The sequence below is a fragment of the Lactuca sativa genome, chromosome 2 (assembly GCF_002870075.4).
Source record: "Lactuca sativa cultivar Salinas chromosome 2, Lsat_Salinas_v11, whole genome shotgun sequence".
Lineage (NCBI taxonomy): Eukaryota > Viridiplantae > Streptophyta > Magnoliopsida > Asterales > Asteraceae > Lactuca > Lactuca sativa.
This window is the reverse complement of record NC_056624.2, coordinates 75,151,163-75,162,978: the sequence shown is the minus strand read 5'-3', so window position 1 is coordinate 75,162,978 and position 11,816 is coordinate 75,151,163.

Here is an 11,816-nt window from a genome sequence, read left to right as displayed (position 1 = left end):
TTGATGGCTAACACCTAATTGCATAGATGTTTGATGTGTAATTTGTATGGTTACATGCAATATAATTATCAGGTGTCACCTTCTAATCCAATGCCATCCATTTTTTTAGTTTTAAATGACTTATCGGCCCAATAGGAGTGTGAAGAAAAGAGAAAAGAACTTTAGGCTTGGATTGGAAGTATAGCCGAGAACTCAATGGCCCAAAAAGGGTTTTCGATCCATGAAGGCCCGTTTATGGGTTTGCGGCCCAATGAGGCTAGATAAAAGGGTTCTCAGCCCAATATGCTTAAAATAATTCTTCATGGCTCAATAAGGCCCAATATGGGTCTTATGGACACTTTCTATGTTGATGAAGAGTTTCTGGCCCAACTATGGCCCAATTAAAGATTTTTGGCACATTATGAGCTCCAATAGTGATTTACAACCCATAAAGATATGAGAAGATGTTCACGGCCGAATAAGAGAGTTTTTGGTTTAAAGGCCCAAAGTCGAATGGATATAGCTTATTGGATTAGGTTTATAGTTTTTACAAGGAAGTTTTGAATGGAGACAATTTCTGGATGTATAAACTGATATAACATTTGAAGTTTGTTTCACATTAAACATAACTTCATATAGTTACACAAAGGATACTAGTTGTATACGGATAGGGATTTCTAGCCCTAAAATGCTAGTTGTGACATCATCCCCCATTAGAGGGAATTTCGTCCCGAAATTCTCTCGTGAGATATCCTTATAGGCTATAAAAGAGGTAAGGGTACTTTCTCATCATTTGATCCTCATGCTTCCATGTGAAATCAGGTCCACATTTTGCACTCTATCGAGCCTCTACAATACGAATGTGGCTAAGTTTCGTATGCTTCACTTCCCTATCCATGATTTTGATTGTTTCCTCAATGAAGTGGAGATCCTCATTCACATGAATCTCATCAAGTGGAGCAACGAGGGTTTCATCTGATAGGCACTTCTTGAGTTTTGACACGTGAAAGACAGGGTGTATGTTGCTGAGCTCCAAGGGTCGCTGTAGCTTGTCGGCTACCAGACCGATCCTTACAAGGAACTCCAGCGGTTTTTGTTTCTTGTCCGCGTAACTCTTCTATCTATCCCGGGATGCTTAGAGTTGTGCCCTGATTTGGACGATTTTCTTAGTTGTTTCCCAGATGATCTCAGGTCCGGTGTGAGTATTGTTCGGTATTTTCCCTCTTGCAAGCTGGGTGTCTCCCACCTCAGCCCAACAGAGAGGTGATCTACATTTCTGACCGTACAAGGCCTTAAAGGGAGCGACTTTAATGCTTGTGTGGTAGCTATTGTTGTAGGAAAATTCAATAAGTGGCAAGTAGGTATCCCATGCCTTGCCAAAATCTATCACACAAGCTCGGAGCATATCTTCCAGTGTTTGAATGGTTCGGTCACTTTGACCGTCGGTCTGGGGGTGGTAGGCAGTACTCATATCAAGTTGGGTCCCCATTTCTTTCTGGAGTGACTGTCAGCATCGTGAGGTGAATCTACTATCTCGGTCAGAGATGATAGATATTGGCACTCCATGAAATCTCACCACCTCCTTAATGTAGATCCGTGTTAAAATCTCCATTTTGTATGTTTATTTTATTGGTAGGAAATGGGCGGATTGAGTCAACCGATCAACAATCAACCAAATGACATCTAGTTCGTCCGCCAACATAGGCCATTTGGTTATAAAATCCATCGTTATTTGTTCCCATTTCTACTTGGGTATAATTGGTTGTTGTAATAATCTTGAGGGCTTCTGATATTCTACCTTAACCTTTTCGCAAGTCAGACACTTGCCCATGTAGGTAGCAATCTCCGCTTTCATGTTTGGCCAACAATAATGTTGTTTGATATCCAGGTACATGTTATGCGAACCGAGATGGACGGAGTATCGTGTCGTATGTTCTTCATTCATGACTACGTCTCTGAACCCTCCAAATTTTGGGATCCAGATTCGATTCATGAAATAGTAAACTCCGTCTTCTTTGATTTCAATATTATTTTCCATCCCACGTAGTGATTCACTCGCGGCGTTCTCCGGCTTCAAGACTTCCAGCTGAGCCTCTTTGATCTGTGAAGACAAGTGCTAATGGATGGTCATTGTCACTATTTTTACTCGGCGGCCCGAGTATTCCTTCCTACTTAAGGCATCAGCCACCACATTAGCTTTGTCGGGATGGTACTTGATTTCACATTCGTAGTTGTTGAGCAGCTCGACCCATCTTCGTTGCCTCATGTTTAATTCCATTTGATTTAGAATGTGTTGGAGGCTTTTGTGGTCTGTGTAAACTGTGTAATTTGTCCCATAGAGATAATGCCTCCAAAATTTTAAAGAAAAGACTACCGCTCCTAGCTCGAGATCATGGGTAGTATAATTCACATCGTGTTTTTTCAGTTTCCTGGACACATAGGCAATCAGCTTTCCGCGTTGCATTAGCACACATCCCAAACCCTAGCTGGAAGCGTCGCAATATACAACGAAATCTTTGGTTCCGTCTAGCAGCATCAAGACCGGATCACTACATAGGGCTTGCTTCAGAGTTTGGAAAGCAGCTTCTTGTTTTTCATCCCAGTTGAAGGGTACGCCTTTTTGGGTGAGACCGGTGAAAGGCTTGGTGATTTTGGAGAAATTCTGAATGAACCTTCTATAATAACTAGGAAACACCAAGAATTGCCTGATCTCCGTTGGAGTATTCGGGGTTGCCCAGCCCTCAATAGCCTTGATCTTAGAAGGGTCCACATATATCCCTTCCTCACTGACTACGTGCCCCAAGAAATCTACCCTGTGAATCCAAAACTCGCATTTGGAGAATTTTACGTACAACTTCTCCGCCCTTAGGGTTTCCAAGACCTGCCTTAGATGTTGACTATGCTCTTCCTTTCTTCGTTAATAAACGAGTATGTCATCGATGAAGACGATTAAAAAACTATCAAGGAATGGTCGGCAAACTCGATTTATGAGGTCCATAAATGTTGCAGGTGTATTTGTCACATCAAAGGGTATTACCATGAACTCGAAATGTCTGTAGCGGGTTCGGAAGGCATTTTTGGGGATATCTTCTTCTCGGACCCGTAGTTGGTGACATCCAGACCATAGATCTATTTTGGAAAAGTAACTGGCTCCTTGAAGCTGGTCGAATAGATCATCAATCCGGGGGAAAGGGTATCGGTTCTTGATAGTGAGCTTGTTTAACTCTCGATAATCGATGCACATTCTGAAAGATCCATCCTTCTTCTTGAAAAACAAAACCGGAACTCCCCAGGGTGAGAAGCTTGACCTTATAAATCCTTTGTCAAGGAGTTCGCTTAGTTGGCTCGATAACTCCTGCATTTCCGCAGGGGCTAACCTATAGGGTGATTTGGCAATTGATGTGGCTCCAGGTATCAGGTCAATTCGAAATTCGACCTATCTCTCGGGAAGTATCCCCGGGAGATCTTCCAGTAATACGTATGGAAAGTGGCGCACATCCGGAATATCGTTAATGTTCTTTTCCTGTTTTTTCTTGTCCACATCATGGGTGAGAAAGGCATGATTCTTCTTGTGCTGGCACTTTTGTGCCTTGATGCAGGATATGAGACAAAGGTTTGTACCAGGTTTATCACCGTAAATGAATAAGGTTTCGTTAGTGGTTAGGTGAAGGCGAACGACCTTCTCGTGGCGCATAATATCGGCATGGTGGGGGCTTAACCAGTCCATACCGATTATCACATCAAAACATCAAATATTAACCGGCATTAAGTCAATTGAAAATGAGTGGTTATTTAGTGCTAACATGCATCCTACGTAAATATATTTGGTTTTTTAAGTCTTCCCATTAGCCATCTCCACCGTGAAGGCTTTGCTTTCCTTTTAGGGGTTTTGATTTAGTAGGTGTTTGAATTTGTGACTTACAAAGCTCCGCTCAGCCCCACTATCGAATAAAATGCATGTGTAAGTGTTGTTGAGGGGAAAAGAACCAGTTACTACCGCGGGGTCCTGCACCACCTCCCTTTTCCCCATGGTTAGTACTCTGCATGATCTTCCTATACCATGGTTGTTAGCTGTGGGGCAATTTCGCTTGAAGTGGCCAGCCTCTCTGCATCCGTAACACGTGCCACTGGCCCCGACATTGTCGGTTTGAGGGTTGTTTTGTCGCGGAGGCGCTCTAAAAAATCGGGCAGTGTGCCATTTTCTATTGTAGTGTGTGCATTGGAAGTCGTTGCATGCCCCAACATGATAGAAACTACACTTGTCACACTTTGGATGGGAACCTACGTAGGTCTTCGCAGGTGTTGGGTTGGTTGTAGTGGTTGCAGTTGGTGTTGATGAGGTTTGAGCAGTAGCAGCATGAGCTGCTACCGTTTTTTGTTTCTTAGAAGATCTTGAAGACTGTCTCCCTTTCCTTTTATTTTCCGAATTCTTCTTGTTTCCTCCTTCCTTCTTTGCTTCTGTCTCAGTAGTCTTGGCGTTCTTTTTGTTTCCATGATCATACAGCTTTTGAGCTAGACGCTTTTCACTATCGAAAGTTTCATGGTTTGCTGCAATCACGTTCCGTTGAATTGGAGGAGTTAACCATGAAATAAAATGTTCGATTTTATTTCCTTCTTAGGTTATCATTCCTGGACACAAAAGTTCTAGCTTTCTGAACCTGGCGATATAGGCTTCAATATCTGAGTTTTGCATAGTAAGATTCCCTAACTCCTGCTCCAACTTTTGTATTTCCCCACGGGGACAATATTCAGCCAACCGCATCTCCTTGAGTTCCTCCCATTGCATGACATTTGCAACTGGAAGTGCTAAGGCCTCAACATGGCCACTCCACCATGATAGTGCTCGATCAGCAAACGTACAGGCTGCAAACTTCATTTTAATCTCTTCAGGGCATTCACATATTTCGAACACTGACTTAATCTGCTCGATCCTGCACTTGAAAGTTATCACCCCACTGGTTCCGTTGAATGTTCGGGGTTTTGCATTAGAGAAATCTTTATAAGTGCATGCCTTCGTAGGCGCTTGATTCATTCCATGATTGGAGCTTCCTGTTCCGTGACCATTTCCACCTCCATTGTTTCCATTATGGATGTGAGCAAACGTTGCAGTGACTACAACCGAGATTACTGCCTAAAAAGTAGCAGGGTTTATCTCTGGCTGTGAAGGTGGTGGCGGTGGTGCAACCGTATTGTTGTTTCTGCGCACATATCTTCGAGGCTTTTTCTGTCATGGATCAGAAGTATGATGAGTATATGATAGTTTTTGGTTCCGAATTCCTTTATTATCTAACGGTTGTGGTGGTTCGGTTGTGCTTATAAGTGAAATAATACAGTATCAAGAAATAATAAAATGGAACTCATAGCAGATAACAATATCACAAATAAAACACACACTTGTTTCATTAATGATAAAGGTTTGGCACATGTTACGTGAAAATTTTGGCCTTTATAAGGCCTACAGTACATGAGATAATAGCCAACAACATAACAACCCCATCGAGAAGTGTAATCACTTAATCGATGGGTTAGCCCTACCCACACAAAGTAAAACCAAGAAAATAACATCAAATAGTATAATAATACTAACTAGTAGTGCGGTGACACTCATACGCCAAAATGACGCACAAGGAGTTCGGCCATTTCACTCATTTCATTAGTGATCTCAGCTTCCTTTTGTACCACTCGAACTGCCCTTGCTTTGGCTGCAAAGAGTTTTTGCTTGAGAGTGTCTACTTCGTCCTCTAAGGAGCGTAGTTGGTCAGTAGGGCCCTCCTGTGCTATGTGCTGGTCTGGTATTGCTTCTGATGGGTGGGGTTCGCTCAGGATTTTTCCGATGCCTTCTTCCTCATCTAAATCCTTATAAGATTTTCCACCCTCATAGTCCATTTCTAGATATTATTCTGCTCCCACTTTTGGGTATCCACCTTGAATCTCTTCTGGTTCTTCATAAATCCATCTGTTGGCCACCAAGGCCTGGTAGTAGTGGTCTCCGTACTGATACTCAACCATGGTACCTGCGCGAGAATGGAGGTGTGAGGAGTGTGTATAAGGTGTACGTGCGAAGGTTACATAATATAATAAATACTCCTATAGTATTTTATTCGTTTATGTTCGGTTCATCAATCCTTTGGGTATTAGGTTGAGAAGTTTCAGATTCGTTGTCCACCCGACCACTCCCAAACACATGTTGGTCGTATTTTGAATAAATATAGTTGATCAAGCTATATTTATCCCCAATACGACTACATAACTGTCCGGGTTTAACCGCAATGTCCAACGTCTCCAAAAACTTTTAAGTGTTCCCTTTCTTTATTCAGAGTATTTTAGTCCCATTTTATTTATTGTTGCATATCTTGTATGTTTAAATATGCTAGTTCACTATAAATAATGCTCTGATACCAATCTGTCACACCCCCGATCCGGAACGACGGAAACGTCCGGGGACAAATGAATTCATCTTGTAATATGATAACAAGTGCATACAAACAAAACATAGACAATCACCATCACCATACATAAAATATAACAACATACATGGTTTGCATCATTTTATCCATTCATAAATTACATTCCAAAAATAATAAGTGTATGGTGAAAACAAAAATACAAAAAATTCCCAAAAGTCCAAAGCTGCCAACCTGCTTATTGAGTTCCTAAGAATACAAGTCATTTTGAAAAGTGTCAATATATAAAATGTTGGTGAGTTCATAAGCGTGTTTATATGAAAACTTTACATTGGTTTGAAAACTCTAGAAAATCCGATATTTTTTGTAAAAAAAAATAGTTTGTGAGTTTTGTTTCAAATCTTGTATTATAGCATGTGTATCCTTGTTTTATCTTGTTTGAAAAATGTATAGAGAGTGATTCCCAGAAAATCTTGTATTTTCTGTGTCATTAGAAATTGTGGTCTTAAACCCAAAGACCAGAGTAAGGTGGATAGTACAAATAATCAACACAGTGTTTATACCTTGCAGAACTGAGTGGTATGTATATTCAACGTAAAACTTATATTAGTTTTTGTTATTCTCTATGTGAGTCATTATAACCATACCAATATGACAGTGTGCCTGTCTTGGCGTTCTTCATGCATCAGCTTCTGAGAAGACATTTGTCACCCTAGACTGGCCTTTCTAACTATAGCAAGCGGCTCAGGTGTGTGGTGTCAACCCCGTATAGATCTGTACACAAATTCCCATTCTCCCTCCAGGAGACTTTGGTTATAACTACAGGACTTACGGTGTACACTATGGTAGGTATGGTGAAGGTGCGTCTCACAAGAGCCATAACGAAATTTACGTGAATGGTGTTTTTCATTATTTAATGTTATAAATAATGTTGCGAGTGTGTATTTTGACTACAAACCTTTGGTGATAAAAATGTAATTATTTTTATCAAAAGTGACAAAATATTTGTTGTTATCGTGGATAACTCATCGTTACCCCAAAGTATCATGAATGATTCGAGTGTATTAGAATTTTCACTAACGGCCTGATTAACATAAAATTTGTCATAAAAGGGCCCAATTAGAAAAAGAATTATCAAATATGGCCCACTTAGAATGTAATTAGCACATAAATACGCGAGTGTTTATATGAGGCCCGATTTGTATGTATTAGACTTTAAGGCTCAAACTTGGCCCAATTTTTCTTACTAAGATATGCATGTAAGGCCCATTTTTACAAAAGTATTTAAAAATGGTCCATGTTTGCTAATTTATCAATATTCGGCCCAATTTGATTAAAAATATCGTAAATGGTCCATTTGTATCAAAAAGAACTGTTTTGGCCCAATAATACCAAAACTAACATAAAAGGCCCACTTTTATCAAAAATGACCATTTTGTCCCAATAATACCGAAAATGATAATAAAAGCCTATTTTTATTAAAAATGAAAATTTTATCCCAATAAAACCGATATTATCAAATAAAGGCCCATTTTTTTTGTCAAAAATGACACTTTTGACCCACTAAAACTGAGAGTGTCAATAAAAGCCCATTTTTATGAAAAATGACACTTTAGGCCCAGAAATATCGTGAAAGCCAATAAAAGTCATTTTGTTTATCTTTATTATCAAGTATGGCCCATTTGTATACTTTCTTTATGTTTCTAGTATCTTTTAACATGTTTAATCTTTTCAAGCATCATAGCGAGTTACATAAAGTAACTTGTTTCCTAATATCTTAAAAACTTGTAAGATAATTCGAGTTTATGAGTGTCTAACATAGTTTCATAGCATATTCACACAACATATCATGAAAAATATACACATGCATGCATAAGTACTGAGATTCTACACAAAAATAGCTTGTATTCTCCCATAAAAGATAGTAAATCATGAAAATAAGGGGTACAAAGCTTACCTTGGGTTTTCTCGGTTTTGAAGAGGAAGAATGGGGTGAGTTTCGGCCTTAGCTAGCTTCATGAAGAGAGTTTTTGATGTTGTAATACTTCTTGGAAGAAAAACACAAAATGGTATTTTATGATGAATGATCGTAGCATGGATTGAAAACAAAACAACTTGAGATTGATAACAACTTACCAAAAGGATGAAATTTGATGAAAACATCTTGAAAACACACAAAATTTCATGGTTTTTAGGAGAAAGAGTGGGAGGATTTTAGAGGATTGAGAGGGATGAGGAATGGAAGTAAATTTGAATTGAAGAGTGATAGAGGTGGTGAGGGTCTCGGCCGGTTTAAGAGAGAGAGGAGAGAAGAGAGAGGTTAATGGTCCTTACTTGATGGTTAACACCTAATTACATAGATGTTTGATGTGTAATGTGCATCGTTACATGCAGTATAATTATCAGGTGTCACCTTATAATCCAATGCCATCCATTTTTTTTAGTTTTAAATGACCGATCGGCCCAATAGGAGTGTGAAGAGAAGAGAAAAGAACTTTGGGCTTGGATTGGAAGTATATCCGAGAACTCAATGGTCCAATAAGGGTTTTTGACCCTTGAAGGCCCGTTTATGGGTTTGCGGCCCAACGAGGATAGACAAAAAGGGTTCTCGGCCTAATATGCTTAAAATAATTTTTCACGGCCTAATAAGGCCCAATATGAGTTTTATGGCCACTTGCTATGTTGATGAAGAGTTTCAGCCCAACTATGGCCCAATTAAATACTTTTGGCCCATTATGAGCTCCAATAGTGATTTACGGCCCATAAAGATCTAAGAAGATGTTCACGGCTGAATAAGAGAATTTTTGGTTTAAAGGCCCAAAGTCAAATGGATATAACTTATTGGATTAGGTTTATAGTTTTCACAAGGAAGTTTCGATTGGAGATAATTTCTGGTTGTATAAATTGATATAACATTTGAAGTTTGGTTCACATTTGACATAGTGTCAGATAGTTACACAAAGGATGCTAGTTGTATATGGATAGGGATTTCTAGCACTAAAATGCTAGTTGTGACATTATCGTCCATGGATGTGGAGTATTAGACGGAGCAGCTGCATTTGAAGAAGTTGTTTGATTGGAGGCCATTTTTTTAAATTTGTTTGTTAGTTTGTTTAATTTTAAAGTAGTACTTAAATAAGAAAAAAGACTGACAAACAATTAGGTGGATTCCATAAGTACTGTTTGAAACTACATTATGCATGCAATAAAGCAATAGTCAAAGTCTATGAAACCATAGTCAAATAATTTCAAAGAGTAGTCCAATTGTCTGATACCTTAAACGAAAATACTGTTTGAAATAACAAATCTACTGTTCAAAATGACAATACATTATGCATGCTACGAATCAGTAGTGAAAGTCTATGAAACCGTAGTCAAATAATGTCAAAGAGTAGTCCAATTGTCAGACACCTTACATGGAGATACTGTTTGAAACGACAAATCTACTGTTGGAAATGACAATACATTATGCATGCTACAACGCAGTAGTCAAATTCTATGAAACCGTAGTCAAATAATGTCAAAGAGTAGTCTAATTGTTAGATACCTTACACAGAGATACCGTTTGAAACGAAAAATATACTGTTGGAAATGACAATACATTATGCAGGCTATAAAGCAGTAGTCGAAGTCTATGAAACCGTAGTCAAATAATGTCAAAGAGTAGTCCAATTGTCAGATACCTTACACGAAGATACTGTTTGAAATGACAAATCTACTATTGGAAAAGACAATACATTGTGGGCCTTGCGTTTCCAGCTCCTACATACATATGTGTCCGCATGTGGTAAGACCGTTACCTCCACAGCCTTAGGCAGACTAAGTAATTGGTAATTGTCTCTTATATCTAATTCAAAATGAGTTTCTCTAACGCTGAGCATGAAGAAAGCTTTAACAACTTGCCTATTTACCTTCATAACCTAAGGTGAACCAACCTGCATACTCGCACTCACATCAAAACAGATTTGATGGATCATTTCCAATCTTGTTTTCTAGCTATTGGATTGGTGGTATATTTGTTTTCCAAATTTCTATTGTTTCTTTACATTTGATAATGTTTCTACATTTAAACTAATTGGTTTGCACTCCTAAAAAATACAGGTCCATGCATTCATAAAATTGTTTCTTGCCTGTCATCGTCATAGGTAGTGTTCGTCTAAGAGGGGACTACCTAAAAACAATGTTTGTAGTGGTTGCTAAAGATGGGAACAATCTAAGTTTCCCAGTTGCATTTGGTATGGTGGTTGAAAATAATCTCGTAAGTTGTACCTGGTTCCTTATGAGGTTAAAAGAAATTATCGGACATGGTAGGGAAGTATCGTTCATATCCAATATGGACGATGTCGTTAGTTCTTGCATAGATGATGTTTTCACTGATTCTTATCATGGGTACACTTGTAATAGCGTCCACAAATATTTATGCACAAGAGTAGGCCATGGAAGATCATTGGAAACTTTGTTATGGATAACATTAAAAGCATACACTAGGTCTATTTTTGAACAAAGTTTTGCTAGGCTAAGCCGTGATGCTCGTGAAGTGCTTACGGATATCGGTCATCCGAAATGGGCAAGAGCCTATTTCCCCATCATCCGTTGGAATGTACTCGGCATGGAAGTGCCTCAATTTTTTTCAGTATTATCGCTCAATCAACGTAATGTACCAATAATAACGCTTATCGAGGGTATTGGTGAGTACATGCAACATACTTTTGTTGAACGAAGTTTAATGGTAGGTAAATTTTCGGGTGCAATATAAAAGTATTAAATAACTTGTACAACAACCTTTTATAACCATATTTATTTTTCAAGGAGTTTGACTACCATACTCACACCGTATGCTGAAATGGTGCTTCAAAGAAGGATGCAAAAGTCGGTTGGTTGGCAAGCAACACAGATCCCCCAATAGATCATGTCTCCCTTGCCGGCATATATTTATCTAGTTTCTGATTTTAAAACTACTTGTGTTGTAGACCTTAATGGTCATACTTGTTCATGTGGCAAATGGCGCAGTCTCGATATAGCATGTGGTCATGCTATCACATCAACACGTCATTCAAACATGCATGATTTAGTTGATATGGTTCAAGTATTTTACCATGCTGATGTATTTAAGCTCGTCTACCAGACACAAACCATTCACCCTGTTTCCCCACCATCTGAATGGGAAATTCCAGACCCTTAAATGGTTGTTTTATTGCTAATGTAATTTGTAATTCCTTTAAATAATGATGTTTGTATTATATTTATCATCGTCTATTTAATATATTTTCCATTTTGTTTGTAATATATTTGTAATATGTTATGTTTGTAATATATTTGTCATTGTCTATCGAGAGTATTCGTGAGTACATGCAACATACTTTTGTTGAATGAAGTTTAATGGCAGGTAAATTTCCGGGTGCAATATAAAAGTATTAAATAACTTGTAAAACA